Genomic DNA, 16,862 nt, shown 5'->3' with positions numbered 1-16,862 from the left:
GCAATGTAAAAAGTTACTACTGTAAAAAATGAAAATACAAGTTTCCTCACTATTTCCTTGTATTTTTCCGTCCTCCATGAGGACTAAGGAATAGAAACCACGTAATACATAACCCAGCCCAAAACATGCCCAGTGCTCTAACAACCTCCAACTCTTTCTTACCTCTTCCTGGTTTTGCAGGTATTTGTTGTCACTCACATTGTACCTATCTTTAAATATTATCATGAGAAGGAAAGAACAGTTTGTTTATTATTCTGCTAATTAATCACAGTCCTCAATCTCTCCCTTTCTTTATTTTAAACCATTTAACTTTATTTTCTTCTATAGTCTTTACCATTCCAAGCACATAATTTATTCAAGCATGACTGAAGGGGTAAACACAGGTTCCTGAAAAGACTTCAAAAAACAAAAGTAAACAAAACTTTTCCTTTTATGCTGTACTTTGCATAGTTTCACTATAAAATTCTTTGCCCAAAAGTATTCATCCCTTCTGAAAAATGGTTAATAAAAATAGAAAATTCCTTGTGACATTGTACAGTGGTGCCTTCTTTATGTATGTATTTGCAGCACAAGATAAAACTGGCTAATTAAATCATTCCTTTAAATTACTTCATGATTTGTGAAAAGGCTTTTTATTAGTACGTGAACCAAGAATCTCAAATCCAAAGACAGTTTCTTCTACATCAGGATATAGCAAGAGGGATATTTTCCTTCCCAGCCCTTCAGCCCTAAACAGGCTAAACTATAAAATCACTGGCACAATTTCAGAACGCTACATCATAATAGGCCTTTTTTAAGCATGCCTTTGAATTAAGGCAGACACTACAACAGCACTATAGCAGTCCTGGGATTTGGGAAGCAGCATTTTAACAGCATGTTGCCCGTATTCTCATGCTGTGAACATATTCATAGCAGTTCCATGAAAGTCCCAGGACTGCTGGTGTAGCATCTGTTCACTACCAACAAAGACTTGGATATTACACAAGAGTCTGTTTTCTGTTCATCGGCTGCCTTTTTACAAACACAGGACTTCTTTTGCAACAGGACAATTTTTATCTGGGTTTTCTCATGTGAACACACAAACACACTCGTTGTTAAATATATATCTTTATGATATTATCAGACATTTATCAGGCTAGAGCCACTCTCAGGATAAATAGGGACTCTTAGGCTTAGATGTTATCCATATCCAAAAACATATACATGTTTCCAGAGATGTTAACAAGAAATCATAACCTTGGAACAAAACACTTTTCATTCAGCATAACTGAGTTACGAATGCCCCTCTTCTCAAAGTGGTAATTACATGTCAATTCACAATTCAAAATACTTGGACTGACCTTGACGTTTACCATCTCAGACCTTGCCCAATGATGAAGAGTGCATATGTATTCATTCCATATACAGACTCAGATCTTCGTTTCTGCTATTATCAGAGAGACATGTAGACCCCCAGTTTCAGTGGGGTATTCTCAACAAACAATTTTAACAAGAATCGTCTCATGGTGCTACTTGAGCTGAGTGCATCGTTTGCTGCAAATCATTTAGTTTTATTTGTGTTTGGATGTGCTTACTTTATCAATTAAGCTCACTTTATGGGCTGGTTCAGGCAGGACCACAGTCTGCTGATTGCATTACAAACCCTCTCGCTCTCTTCCAAGGTCTCTTCTGAGAAAGAGCAATCTGGAGCAAGCTGATCAGTCTCCTCCAAACCTATGAGTTGAGCACAGTTGACATGGCAGTGTATGCCAGGATCACCTCCAGATAGACAGGATGCATATAGACAGGACAAGTATGGCTTCGTCTTCTAAGGACAGCCTCACAACACTTTTTTTAATAGACCTCGAATTATTTCATAATGAAATGAAATTAAATGAATTTAAATGAAAGTGGGTGACTGGTCATCTTTTTTTCCCCTACTGTATAGCTGTAGAAGAAAAAAGCTTCAGAGGTAAAAAAAAAAAACATTCCGTACACCCATATATACAAGCACAAGCATACATACACGTACTCTGCACTTCCAGAGCCAGACGTCTTCTCTCCGGTACTGTAAATACCAGGATAGTGGAGTAACAATGACTAGGTAGTGTGAATTGTTTAATTTTCTTTCTCATTCATATAAATTCTGGCCGATGCACGCTTCAGTGGAAGAGAGCAAGGAAGCTAAGCTAGGTACATTTGTCACGGGTAACCTGCCTGAATGTTCTCAGACTAGGAGGCAATCAGGTTAAAGGATGCTGTATGTTCATACTGAGGCTATTGAGACTAATTCTTCATGGATTTCAAGAAATCAGATTACTCCATAATCCAATAGTAACATTTGGCATGCTACACATTATCAAGAAGTCACTGTAAAATTGTTATGCAAATTAGATATTCACAAGCAAGAGTGCAAAGAATAGAATAACCAGAGAATGGCACGGTGGTATGAAGTAGCTGAGCAGTATCTTGATCATTGCCAATTACATACCAGTCTAGTTTTTGAATGGGATTATATTTCTGAATAGAATATGCTTCCAGCAGCTTCACTGGATGTCATTAAACCAGGGGCTGATTCCATGTACAATCCTTTATAAAAACTCCAAAAGCCCATTGCATTTTCATGGTCCACTCTTTTACATGAAAGACATTTACCAGCCATTTTGTGTAGCACGGCAGAGAACACTTACATAGAAGAGAAGAAAAATAATGCACTCTAGGACATACACTGAGAGCATGGATAGTTTCAAAACAATAATATTGCTAGATAATTGTTAGGCAGCTAATCAGTTCGATGTCATCACTTAATATTCACATGCTTCCCCCCATCTTGCTCACCCTCTGGTATTGCTCAAATAAAAAGATTGTCCCAGATTAAATTGCTATCATATTGTACCCTGCCCTTCTCTTCAAGTTCCATACTCACAGACAGTGTTTTGTGGAAAGATTATAACATTACATTGTGTGAAATGTGTACACAGACATCTATTCTTCTTGTAAAAAACAAACCTGAAAAATACCGGGTAAGCTGTTTGCCTGTGTTATTGCTGTTACAATCTATTTTGGCTCAACCGCATGCCAAGAAGCAGTCTAGAAAGGTAATTTAATTTTTAAACTAAACGCATTCATTGCTATTTAACTGCAGGCATCACCTTTTCTCAGTGCTGAGGCACAACGAGAAGGAAGCAAATTCCCAGAGGCACCGAGCGCCCTTTGGCTGCCGGGAAGCAGAGAGGGTTGTCATAGCAACTGCCACACCACCCTCTGTCTGTCTGTCTGTCTGTCTGTCCATCCCGAGCACATGGCACCTCCCAGGGCAGCCGCAGTGTCGGTGGAGCCGATTCCTGCTAAACGCAGAACACAGCTACACACCTCAGCTGCTATTGTTGCCATAAGGACTGGAAATCGATGTGTAAAAAGAAAAAAAAAAAAAAAAAACAACCAACAAAAAAAACCAACCAACCTTCAAATAGGCTTCATTAAAATATTAAAAAAATAGAGTACACAAAGTAGCACTTTCATTTTCTGCAAGGCACATGTTGTCTGCCACGATGACCTTGACATTCAGTTTCATAATTTACCCTTGGGTAAGAGAATTTGCAAGGGCATATTCTCTTTAGGTTCAACATCTTCCATTGCAAATGAGATTTGTCTTACCAAAGCAGCAGCAAATCAAATTCTGTGTTTCATCAGAGCTGCTTGTGTGCATTTACAGGATTATTGATTTGGAAATCTAACATCTGCAAAATGCAAAACTAGCCAATTAAGCTCAGGAAAGGCTTTAAACATCAGCTGATCTCCCCTGTTGTATGCAGGCTAATGGTACTTACCCACAAGACTGTGAACTAGTCTGGAAAAACGAGAAATCACTGTGATCGTTAATAATGCCATTATCAGACATTAAAAAAAATACCGTCTTTCTAACTTGACCAGGCTTCTACAGGTATCAGTGCTCATTTTAGAATTTCTTTCCGACGTACAAAGGTGGACACCATCTCCTCCCCTTTTTCAGTCCATCACTTCTTAATATCAACGTCTAGAAAGATATAATACCTTTTATTAGACCAAAAGGTACAGTCAGAAAAAGGGAAAGATCAAGCTTTAGGGCATACAAGCCCTTTCTCAAGCCTAACATGAGCCAAGCATGCACTGGCTAGAATTATTCTGGCTGCAATCTAGCTAAGGGGGGAAAAAATAATTCCAAAATGCAAAATTAAACTTTCAGGAGATTACTTTGTTTACTAATATGTACAATATTACAGGATAAGTGAAATTCTGGCCTAAAGTATGGGGTTTTTTGATAATCCACTAGAATTTCCTTCCTACCTTATATGCTTCAAATTTCTCACCATTTTTGCATACTATTTATAGCTCAAATGTGCTGGAAGTAGCACCCATTTTTAGAATAAGCAGGCACATAGGCACTCTTTGCCTCTCTGTCTCCCTAGTTTCTTACTATTATTCTCAACATTTCCTAGCTTATTAATATAATTCAATGATATCCAGAGCAATTACTACTCACTTAGTTTAATGTTTGCTCTGTCTTTATAAGGCCTAAAAAAGGGCTGCAGAGCTTCAACCTTCTGCTCTTTTCATACTGCAGCAGGTTGCCTGTCTTACAACCATGGCTATCACAGCTACATAATGCTGCTATTAATTTTGGTATGCTCTTTATAGTAAATAAACTTGTTCAGTGTGCAGCAGAGAATCCATTATTCAATCAAAAAGGGAGAGTATGATCCCACCATTTACACACTGCTAACATTTAATAAAAGGAGAAAAGGAAAAGAAGAATCATTCAGAGGTAAACAAATACAGATATAAATTATTTTTATTGCTGTGCATCATTTCAGATCCTTCCTCTGTGATTTTCAATATAACGTTAGAAAGTATTTTTGAAATTCAAACAATGTTTTCTATTCAGTTGGGATCATAAACACACTACAAATCAGTATAACAAAATAATGCCATTTATAAACACAAAAAATCGAGTGCATTTTGATAAATCATTTTTAATTAGTACATTTAATAGAATAATTCTTAGCAAATATGATCTGTTACTTATCAGCAGTAGCTTTTTTCAAGGCAGAATCAACTAGAAAGATGCTATATTATCTGCTCCATATTAGATACGAACTCAGTTACTTATTTCCAGTTTGTATGGTTCTGATGACATTTAAGAGCAAGAAAATCATCAGTGGGTCCAAATTTACATGACAGGCTTTTATCGACATTAGGATTAGTAAAGCTAGTAACTAAAACTTTACAGAGGCTAAAATCCTGTCATCCAGTAAGTAGTATAGCTACAGATACTAAATTATTGAAAATACTGTACTTTTTGAAGTGCTTGAAATGTAAATGTCTATGACTTTAGAAAGATTTTATTCTTGTGCACTAAATTGAAATTGAAAAGAATAAATTAAGCTATGGACTACCTACAGCTCTGTATAAGTTAAAGTTAAGAAAATTCTCCAAGCCAGACTGTTATTTCAAAGTACTGGAACCCTGGGTGGAAAATGAAAATCATCAGATTAGATACTGTTCTGAATTTCATTTCTGGAACATCCATGGGATGTCAGCAAAACACATGCAGTTTGGCAGAGAGCAGTATATAACATCAGATACCTCCCTCTGAAACCTCTTTAGGTATTGTTGTGTATTGCCAACTAAAAAAACCACATAAACTAAAAGCTTATCATGCAGATGTGCTGCAAGATTTTCCCTTTAGTCTTAAGCTTCTCTGCCTTAGGCTGACTCATTCTCTAAAAGCTTTGTGAAATCTTGTTAATGTCATCAGAATGTGTTCTCAGAAGGAAAGGAGATCACATTTCAACAATATTTGTAAAAAAATCCTATTTTGGCAATTTCAGAACAGAATACTTCAGTCCTTTTCTTCTGATAAAATTAAAAATATAATATACAAAAATAAATGCCCCCACCTTTTTATTGGGAAAAAACAATGAAACAAAACCCCCGCATAAAACAGATACAAAAGCAAAAATGCATTTTGACTGATGTGGAAGATTTTCTAGTTCTATTCTGGTCTATGTTCCTGTGCAGAGAGTCTACAGCATTTCCTATTTTTTGTGGTGTCATGTTGAGAAATGGTTAGAAATCCAGACTTAACTTGGCTGAATTAGTTTATTAAGATTTATTAAGGCCTGTCTGAATTCAGCCATATAAATAGAATGCGTTGGAGTTTTACCTAAGGTACAAGCTACGAGATCAAATTATTTTTCATAGAATTCTATCCCAGAGAAGTTCCATTTGTGGCCTGATAAGATGGGACAACAGAGCCATGAAAACCTGGGTTGGGACCATAGTATTACCCATTAAAAAATTGCCCCTATTTTCTGTAAACCCCATGGCTAAGAATATATAATCAGTTCTCTGTGTGGGTCACATATGCCTTTCCACCTCACTACCATCATGATCACAGCGGCTTCCGATACAGTTCTCTGCCTTGTCTACAACCGTCTACTTCTTTCCAGCTTTTTGGGCTCATTAGTCTCTTAGGTTTATTTTGAAACCCACTTGCAATACAAAAAAAATTCAGTTGCATCTTGCTCTTTCCAAACAGCACAGTACAACTTCCAATTTCAGTATGGGAGGAACAGGGGCGAAAAGCCCCCAAAGGCACACACCTTTGCGGAGCTAGGCTCCGACAGACTCACAATGTGCAACCTGTGGAAAAGCCAAAGAGAACTGCAGGACTTCTGTATATTTATGATCAAAGCATGTGCCTTAGGACCAATCAACACCGTAAGTCCAAATCGCATATCTTCCAGCTGCAGAAATCTGTCTTGGCTTCCCTCTCGTTTTTAGCCACTTTTCGTTTGAGCTTTATTTTCACTGCTTTCTGCTACGTGCTGTAGTTCCCTCTCTCCCCTGTTGTTTCCAAATTCTTCTCGCTCTTAAGAACAGACACCACCGAGCTTATAAAATGGCAATCGGGAGCATAAGCAATTTCTTTTTTGCTTAAAAACCAGTCATCTTGGATATTTTGCTACGAATGCAAAAAACAATCTTGCTTTGAAGGCTGTCATCCTGTTCATACAAAGCAGAGCTCACCTACTATCTACATATGGAGAGTTATTTGAAATGACCAGCAAAGAGTTTGAGGAAAAAAGTGAGACTAACTAATGAACTAAAGTGTGATTGTGTTAGATTACAAAAATGAGGTATTCCCTTGAGGAAAAACTAGAGAAATTTAGCTTGTCTTCATAGAATCCTTTGTAAGGGGGGTTGTATTTAACAATCTGAATCTCTCCCACTCTTCTCATAACAGTATTTACCACCAGAAGGGCTGTTTTCAGGGACATGTAACTGTGGGGAAGCGGTCATAGGCTTGAAAAACTTGCATATTGGGAAGGAAATAACTAAAATCAGATCCCACTGAGGATCAAGATCTTTGGATGCGGAACAAAGACTACAGCAGAAATTTGTTCATGACAGGTATAGAAAATGTCCTGCGTACATTTCCAGTTGAAAAAATGGGCTCAGAGAACTTATTGAAAGGGCCGATTTCTTTATGTGCAAGACTTAAATAAGAAAAATAGGATTTGCTTGATTCTGGGGAGCATTACAAACCACCTCCATTTATTTCAGTAAATCAGACCAGGTAGAGTCTTTCCTGCTCTTAACAAAGATATGTCTTACTGAGGTATCACAGCTATATTGCAATCCTGAGAGTCACCTGGCACACCCTAGCAGAGGATGCAAGTTATTTCAAGTTTGAGTGAGGAATCTGGCTGCTCTGCATGCAGAGCAGGTGTGATAGGATTGGTACTGTCCTGGGTCTGATCATAAAGATTCAGGAATGATCTGGAAACAAAATGTTCTTAAGCAGGAGACTTACCAAAGTCTATCTTGTTTTGCCTTTACAAATGAACTTCAACATGAAAGAAAATGTGATATACAACTGTGATTGTCAGAAACGAACAACAAAAAGGAATGATCACTCAGGTCCCAGGACATGGATATGTACTTTTGTTTGTTCAAAGTCTAGAGGGCTTGGTCTGTGTCCTCCTTTGAATCTACACTTCACATGAGAAAAGATCTGCCTGAAACCACCCTTTGGAAGAAGAATGAAGAACTTGGACAACGCTTGTGAACAAAAATTTTAATTCAGCAAGGAACACCAGATCTGTGACAGAAATCTGCATGAAAATGGAAGAACTCTTTGGTTTGTAAATCAAGTAGAGCTACATTAAAGTGACATGTTACTGCTGTCATAGCAGTGGTAATAATACTCCAGATCATTTTGGTTATACACAGGCAAATTGCCAAATTAAGGAAAAAAAAGAATGACAAAACAATCAACACTATATAGGGGATAAGTAGATTCTTGTTTACAACCTCACTGTCCAGGCTTTCCCTTGCAAGTCAAAGGGAATCCCTCTAACTTCACTCTATAATTCCACAACTCCCATCTTGCTTGTGTTCCACCTCTCCTGTTTGTAGGGGTTTTCTTCCAAATTATAACATATATTAACATCCAACTATATTTAAATGCCTTTGCCATGAAAGAATACAGATAAACTCCCTTCTGCCTACTTTTTACCTTCTTTTCTAAAAAATGGCTCATCTTCTTTTGTCACAGTATCACTCACACCTTTCATTAATGATGTCTCAAACTTGTTCATTTACGGTATCCCATCTAGACTGAATTTACATCTCTTCCAACTGCTATGGGAGGGGTAAGAAAGACAGACAGGCTTTGCAGTATGTGACCTGCTCATTTATGCAAAATGGTGTCTGAATGCACAAAATTATGTTCTTCCATCTCTATTCAGGTCCAACGACATTGATGCTTCCTTGCAGGTGCTTATGCTGAGCCTGTAAGAGGGTTCATGAAGGTGAAGATGCAACATGCCCTACAAGAATCTCTGCCAATGTGTAACGGTTGACTTGTAGGTCCAAGCAAGAAAAGAGAGAAGTCATGAAACAGAAAGTCCTGGGCTACTGTGCAAGAAAGTTGTACCCCTGTAAATTTGAATATACTCTCCACTCAGTAGCAACTTTACCGAAAATTGACCCCAAAGCCTGAAGCCTTCAGGATATGTAAGAATATAACCATGGAACTCTGTATTCTGAGAAACAAACTGTCTTTTAATGAGCCAGCCTGTGGGCTATGAGTTGTACATCAGTTAGTGCAAAACAGTCCCATGAAAATGCTAAAATGCGGGACCTGACGATGCGAAACATCTGCTTGAGGCATTTGCCTTTTGAAGCAACAGTATTATCATGAAAGACACCCCCTAGGCCTGACTTTTCAGATTTCTTGAAAGAATTTTGGTCTCCAATCTCTTTTTTTAACATCTGTAAGTGATTGCAGTAAAACGTCTTACCTCTCAAGGAGAGATGCTGTGATTCTAGGCCTGAAACCAGCTTCAGACCAAAGTATGTCCTTGTGAAAGGGTTCCCTGAGAAAAAAGGAAGGACTAAGAAGTGGAAATCCTCAGAAACTGGATTGTATAGCACTTTGTGTCCAAGGCGTCAGTTACTCCCTGGAGCGCTGTACTACATTAAATCAACTTTCATCTAAGGTAGCTCTAGGAAACCCTAAGAAGAGGAGCTCTGAGGAGCTCAGCTAGAACAGCAATTTGTTATACTCTCAAATAATTTCTGATTCAGAATTGTAGAGCTGTCAAAACCTACATTCTTTCAGCAAAATATCAGTCTTCTCAGCATCCTTGATGCACACGATTGTCTAGGCTATTTGCTGCTTCTGTGATAGAAGGTGCAGCTAACAAAGAATGGTTGCATTAATTGTAGAAGACATCTGTTTCCCCTCCTGGGAATACCAGGGCAGTTTTCAAATCTATTCTTCTGAATAAATACCCAATAAAAAGCTGAACTTGACAAGTTATATAAACTTGTTCCAGTAATGTTGGATTGACTGAAAGCAATGGATTCAAGGTACAGAATTGGGAACAGAGGTCTACCAGTGTGTGCCACTGTTCTGAGGAGCAGGAATCTCGGTGTGGCCACCACTCATCGTAGGAGCTCTGCAACGGTACTGGATCATCCTGTGTTCAGACTGGGGTGTCCCACAGTTCGTGGACACTGAAAGGAAACTCTGTGCAAAGGACAGCTCAATCCTCTGTAATGTCAAACTGTAATGTCCTCCATGTCTTTAAAAAGACTAATAAAGTATGTTCTTTTCCATTTTAATCCTGTTTCTGACAACTAGATCACGTATAAAAGTGAAAAAATTGTCATGATAAATAGTAGCTGTTTTTTCTTACCCTGATCCTCAGATCTAATGTTCTTATTAAATAAATTTGGAGAAGCAACTTGATTTATTTCAATATTTACTCCTAATTGATATATGGATTAGTACTTCTTTTTAGCACAAGCATGTAGTGACAGTTTTACTACTTCATGATTATCTGGCCATAGAAAGAGATTAAAAGAAACAGCACCTAGAGAACCTGAAGTTCATTAAGAAATAGTTGAAACCCTTAATATTTTCCTGTCCATTCTTCTTCAAAACAGAGCTATAAAAGAGTCCAGTTTAAAAACTCGTGAGTTGTTGACTGTCCCTATATGTGATATTCTTATGAACAAAGTAATACTGTTACCAGAAAAAAAAATGCTTAAATTAATAATGGCAGTTAAACACACATTTTCGATAAATCTGGATATCCTTATCAGGATCTTTTTTTTTTTAATAAAGAATAATTAAATAAATAAAAATACATGCTATGTTAATAATCTGCACTAAAATTTTTCAGTTTGTTTTTTTCCAAAGGTTTCATAACTATTTGTGGGCCACCTAAATAAAAAAAAAAAGTAGTATAATCCCGAAATGCTGCCAACAAATAGAATTTTCTTATTTATTCACGTGTATAAAATCACATTTATAACAGAAAAACATGCACCTTCTAAAATGATCCCTAATTACTGCTCAGAGACAATTGAGTGTAAAATATTAGCATTGCATTTGATAGTTCATAATTCTGCTTTCTTTGAATCTTTCCACACCACTCTTCATCCATTTCCTTACTTGGTGTCACATATAGGCAACATATAGCAGGAAGGAGAAAGCAACATTCTTAGGAAATGAAAATGGAACATCAATAATTTACCAACAGTTGAGCTGAAAATACTTATCTTCCCTGGCATAAGGCTGCCAATCTCAATTCAAGTCTTACAACCAAGTTTTGCAGTCAACATGGTGGTGCAAGTCAAGATAGAACAATAGCAGGACATTCTTTTTCCATATTTTAGCAACTCGGTGACCTCCCATTAGAAGATTTGAAAGTGTGGCATGGATTCAGTGATATCTCTATTTGCAACCTATCTGCTAGCATATGACAAGCCACATTCCCATCTCAGGAAAAAACACAAGGTAAAAGGTATTGATAGCAGTTAATGGCTCAATGACTTCAAATCAAGCATCTCAAATGAAAGCTTTTTGGCGTATTCAGGAATTAAAGGTATTTTCCAAGTTTGCCTTTTGAGAGGCAGCACTGTGGTGTGGAAAAGGAGCTGTTGTTATAGAATGCCCATTAGCACATAATATAATGTGTGCCTTGCTAGGTTTACTTTTAATGAAGTTCACAACTTTTATAGCTTAAAATATTATTTTTATTTCCCTGGTAAACATTAACACATTTATTCAGGAGCTGGTGTCCAGTAATATATGCTTTTATCACAGAGCCATGTGTTTTCCTTCCGTAATTAACTCACTACCAATACAGGCCTACCCTGCGTCAACCCTACCTAGCTTAAAGACTTGATTATCGGAAACCTTTAAGATGTTTCCGCTTGAAGGACAGCAAGAACAACAGAGAACAATTTATCAATGTCTGGATCATGTTAACTCACTGTCCTGGGTTATTGGCTGGGATAAAGTTAATTTTGTTCTTAGTAGATAGTACCGTGTGTTTTGGATTTAGTGTGAGAACAATGTTGATAAGACAATGATGTTTTAGTTGTTGCTAAGTAGCGTTTATCCTAAATTAAGGATTTTTCAGTTTCCCATGCTCTGCCAGCAGCAGGTGCGCAAGAAGCTGGAAGGGAGCATGGCCAGGAGAGCTGACCCGAACCAGGCAAAGGGATATTCCATACCACAGACCGTCATGCTCAGTATAGAAACTGGGGGGAGTTGGCCAGGAGGGGCGGATCGCTGCTCGGGCATCGGTCAGCGGGTGGTAAGCAATTGCATTGTGCATCACTTGTCTTTCTTGGCTTTAACATCTTTTTTTTTTATTATACTCCTTTTCATTACTATAATTATTATTATTGTTAGTTTTATGTTTTATATTACTTTAGTTATTAAAATATTTTAATCTCAATCCACGATTTTTTTTATTCTCCTCCCCATCCCACTGGGTGGGGGGGGAGTGGGCAAGCAGCAGTGTGGTGCCTGGTTGCCACCTGGGGTTAAACCACAACACTCACCCTCACCCTAAGAGTAGAAACTGTCCAGAGATGTCAGTTTATTTCCAACATCAGTTTCCCACATTACCAAAATTTACCCGGTTATACCAAGATTTAACAGCTTTCCTAGGGTCGTAGGAACTTTTTGTATTTACAATGGAATAATCCTGACAATTGGAGGATTTTCATCTTTCCAGCCTGGACTTTTTATTCGCAATATTTGTCTCTTGTTACAAGCAGTAGAACCAGCTATTCTTGAAAGACTACACGGGGACATAGAACCTCTGATGTAAGGACACCAAGCAGCACTACTATGATTTCTTTGAGAAAACCATAAAATGCCCATCACCGAAGGGCCTTAAGAATAGATTACACAGACATCTCATCAAGAATGATACAGGTGTATTTGATACCTCCTCGAGGAAGCAAAATCAGCTAGGTTATTTCCTCAGGTACCTTTCAGCCCTACAATTAGACCCGATATGCTCCAAAGAGATTTAAAAACATATTCCGTAATTATGGAAACTTGTAGAATGTACTTGAAGCTTGTAGAATGCCTAATACATAGTCTTGTAAAAAGTACTCAATTATCCAAAAATTCTTTTGATTAATAGACATTTTTTAAGGAAAAAAGACTTTAAAAAAGTCTGAGCTTTTTAAAATGATGGAGTAAACATGTGGGAACCTATTAATACCTGTTGAAATTATTAATATTAAAGGTAGTGGTTTGATTTTCAGGAATCTTGTCAATGAGAGTAAACAAATAACTGTTTTGTTAGCATCTTTTGGATGTTTCAGTGTATGAAGTTAATATTTCACAGGTGCCTTGCGTGGCTAAGCATGATCTGTGTATGATCTGAACTTGTTAATGTTGCCCTGCAAGCACAGAAACAGTATCACCTCACTTGCAGCAAGGTGCCTTCCTAAGGATGGCCACTGTTTCGTTTACACGTACTGCTCACCAAACATCACTGAATAGAGGAACATAAAAATTGGATGCAGGAAAAACAGTAAAAATTTTGAACTGAGCAGGTTAGGGTAAATTAGAAAATAGAATTCTGCATAGCTCAACTTCAAAAAGAGAAAATGTTATCTCAAACTTCAAATGGACATTTGATTTCTTTAGCATGTAAATTCTGCTTCGGCTTATTCAGATTGCTACAGTAATGCTCTGTACTCATTCCCTGAATTTTTCTTCAGAATACAACACTTTGGGATTGTGTCTGCTCTTTTTTCGTGGGTTTTTTTCCTTCTTTTCAGTCTGTGACCCTGAGAAAACTCATACCCCTACCTGTGTATCTTCTGTTCTTCCATTTCTTCTTCATGATGCCTTAAAAAAACCAAACAAACAAACCAGGACAGACAGACAGACAAGATGGCTGCACCCGCACCCTCTGAGGAGCTGGCGGGAGGGGTGGGACGGCCCCGCCCCCTCACCCCACGGCAGCCTATGGCCAGGCCGGCAGATCACCTGACGCTGGGTGTGGCTTTGGGCGGCCGGGCGGGAAGCTGTGAGGAGAGGTTTGCCGTGAGAGGCGGCGGGCATGCGGGCGGAAGGGCGGCCGCCACAGCGCGTAGAAAAAAAAGGCGGGAAGGTGAAAAGATGTTTCTAACGCTCAGAGGTTTAAGGTTGTTTAGCAGCCTGCTAGTGGGGTCATGTGGGACAGGAGCTGAAATTATTTCACAATGAAGGCTGCTAAGTTTCCTCGGCTTTTTTGTGATGTGGCTGTCTCCAGCAGCAGAGAACTAAAACCAGTAGCGTAGAGGGTCCCTTCCAATCCTAAATGGCTAAAACAATTACAGCAGTCAAAAAATGGAATTGCTTTCTGATACGAGGCATATTTATGCAGCGTAGACAGAGGCTGTCTCTCATTTCTTTGCTTTTGTACTTGATGAATCAATTAGCCTAATATCCTGGAATATTACTTTTGAATTGAAACAGCAGCATTTGCCTTCCCTTTCCATAAAGCCCAACAAAAACAACTTGGTCAAACAAAGTACTTTAGAAATCCCTCCATCATATAGTTTCTTAAGGCTTCAACAAGATTTAAAACTGCTTTTAAGCTTTTTGATGCCATAAATGGCCAAGCGTTTACCATGAAAAATCTAATGCAATTTTCAACAGGAAACCAAGAATGTTATTTTAGCTTGACCAAGCAAGAATCTATGGACATATATATGGCCCAAATGCTTTAAAATTACAGTGACTGCTTAGAAAGCGAGATGTGTAGAAAAAAATCACAGCTCTTATCCTGCATTATTAACACACATGTAAAGACAACATCTTTATTTTAATACAGTGCTTTAAGGAGGAAAAAATAATAATATCTTCGTCAGGGAGTGATAAATATGGGAAGTAAGGCCTCATAAGGAAATGTCAATTTTTCTTGAAAAAGGAAGAAAAATGACAATATGCATGGTAGCAAGCAAGACAGAAAGCAAAGGGGAACAGGAGAGACAAATTCCACAATTTTATTCACTAGAATTGTGTACAAGATGTATTTTTCTAGTGTGTTTTATTGCATAGCATTATATAATTTTGTTAACAGTCAAAATACAGGACCTGCACTCTATTTGTAGAGAAGCTGTGGCAACACAGTTCAGTTGCTAAGCACTCCTCAAGAAAAAAATTATTTACTGAAATGCCCAATGGCCGTTTTAAAATAGAGATGAAATGCTGGAGGCACACAAACACACACACACACACATATACAAAGGGTGTTTATCTTAATATGCACCTGGGAAATTAAGTTTCCCCAGACAGAAATAAAACCAAGCTCCCTGCCTCACTTCAAAAAATGAAATACAATTCACTGGTGGGGGAGCAGAGCCTGAAGGAGAAGGGAACACTACAGACGAGCTCAGCAGTTCTGGTTACAGCAGTAGACTCACGTGCCTCACTCCAGCTAAGTGGAGTACCCTGCACGATCAGCTCCAGAGGAAAAGTGGTTGTACATAGACCACGGTCTGAAAAAAATAAAATAAAATCTGATCTGCAAAACTTTCGCTGGGAAGAATACCACGCAAGGACTCCTGCTGACTGTCACAGCTCAGTCTTGAGTTTGCAGTAACAAGAAACATAAACAATACTTTTATTCCCTCCGGTGCATTTTGTTCCCCACCAAAGAGTTGTATTTCTTTCATTACAAAGAATGTTCATTAATACTGTGTAGCAAGCAAAACTGTTGAAGACTTGAGACACATTAAGCACCACAAGCCAAAAATACTTTATTATACAGTACATTATGTTAAATTTAAAATACCACATGCTAGAGACCTTCCAAGTATTGAGACCTTCCACATTCAGGAACATTGAGACTTAGCACATTCCAAAGCCTCTATATTTAATGTAGTGCAGTCATGAGACACTTAATTAACACAGGTTTACCATTTTATTCCTCTTTAGGTTTATAGGCATAAAAAGAATGACTTAGAAGATTCTTTGGCCCAGCCATGAAAATCAGACACTTTCCTCCAACGAATTATTACACCTTGGTCCTCTAACCACTAAGCACTAGCTAAAACAGGAAATTATTATCAGAATTAATAAGTTCAAATGCATTTTGTCTACGTTGGCAATAAAAATGGACTTCTTTAAAGAACAGCTGAAAAAAATCTGGCTTCAGTCTTTCATTGTTCTTTTTGGCAGTACTCATCATGGCAAAAGGGTAAAAGGAATGCAGAATAGCATTTCTTTCCTGTTACACAACTTTCGGACTTTAGTCTCCTCTCTTCCACCACTTTCTCCTCCTCAGTCTAGACCAGGGCTCTGTCCATGTTTGCGTTTTGGTAGGAGAGGGTTTTTTTGGGGGTGTGGAGTGAGGAGAGGAGAAGAAAGCAGGGAGGAGGACATTGTCACCAGTGCAAAAACTGAATCTCCTCTCCTGTCAACGTTTCTGATAAAAGGATATATAAGGAAATTCCAAAGCGGCAATAACTTGCCACACAGATTATATTAAGTGTATTATTTTTCCTGTGGGGCTCAGTGCACGTGCATCTACATACAAGCTTTATATGGTAGGTAGTAAACATTGAGATTGACAGGAAACACACAAAAATTGAGGTGTAGGAGTATTTTGGTAGAGAACTACAGTGGAAGTTGTACAGTGATGAAGTAACAATTTTACTCAAGCGTACAGCAAGGGCAAGAGGATTTCCATGGGCTAGATGATACTCTTTTTATAAAGTTTCTGACTTCTGAGCCACTTCTTAAACTATTAGACATTGCCTGCCCACACAGCAATTCCAACTTGGCCTCATTTACACAGCAGAACTCCTTGCTAAGGGCATTTCAGCTATCCACCAGAGGAAAACATAGTCTGTTATTTCTCAGTGTTTTAGACAGTAAAGATTAAGAGGAAAGCATGAAATATAGATCTGGTGAGTTCAGTTATTAATTTGATGCAGAGAGCAACTGGGAGAAAATAAAGCCCAGAGTTATAAAGTAATTGCCTGATTTTTAACCAGTGTGCTTCCTGTGCGTTCCCCTCCTC

This window comes from Aquila chrysaetos, chromosome 18 (genome assembly GCF_900496995.4).
Source record: "Aquila chrysaetos chrysaetos chromosome 18, bAquChr1.4, whole genome shotgun sequence".
Taxonomy (NCBI): Eukaryota; Metazoa; Chordata; class Aves; order Accipitriformes; family Accipitridae; genus Aquila; species Aquila chrysaetos.
This window is presented reverse-complemented; position numbering follows the sequence as displayed.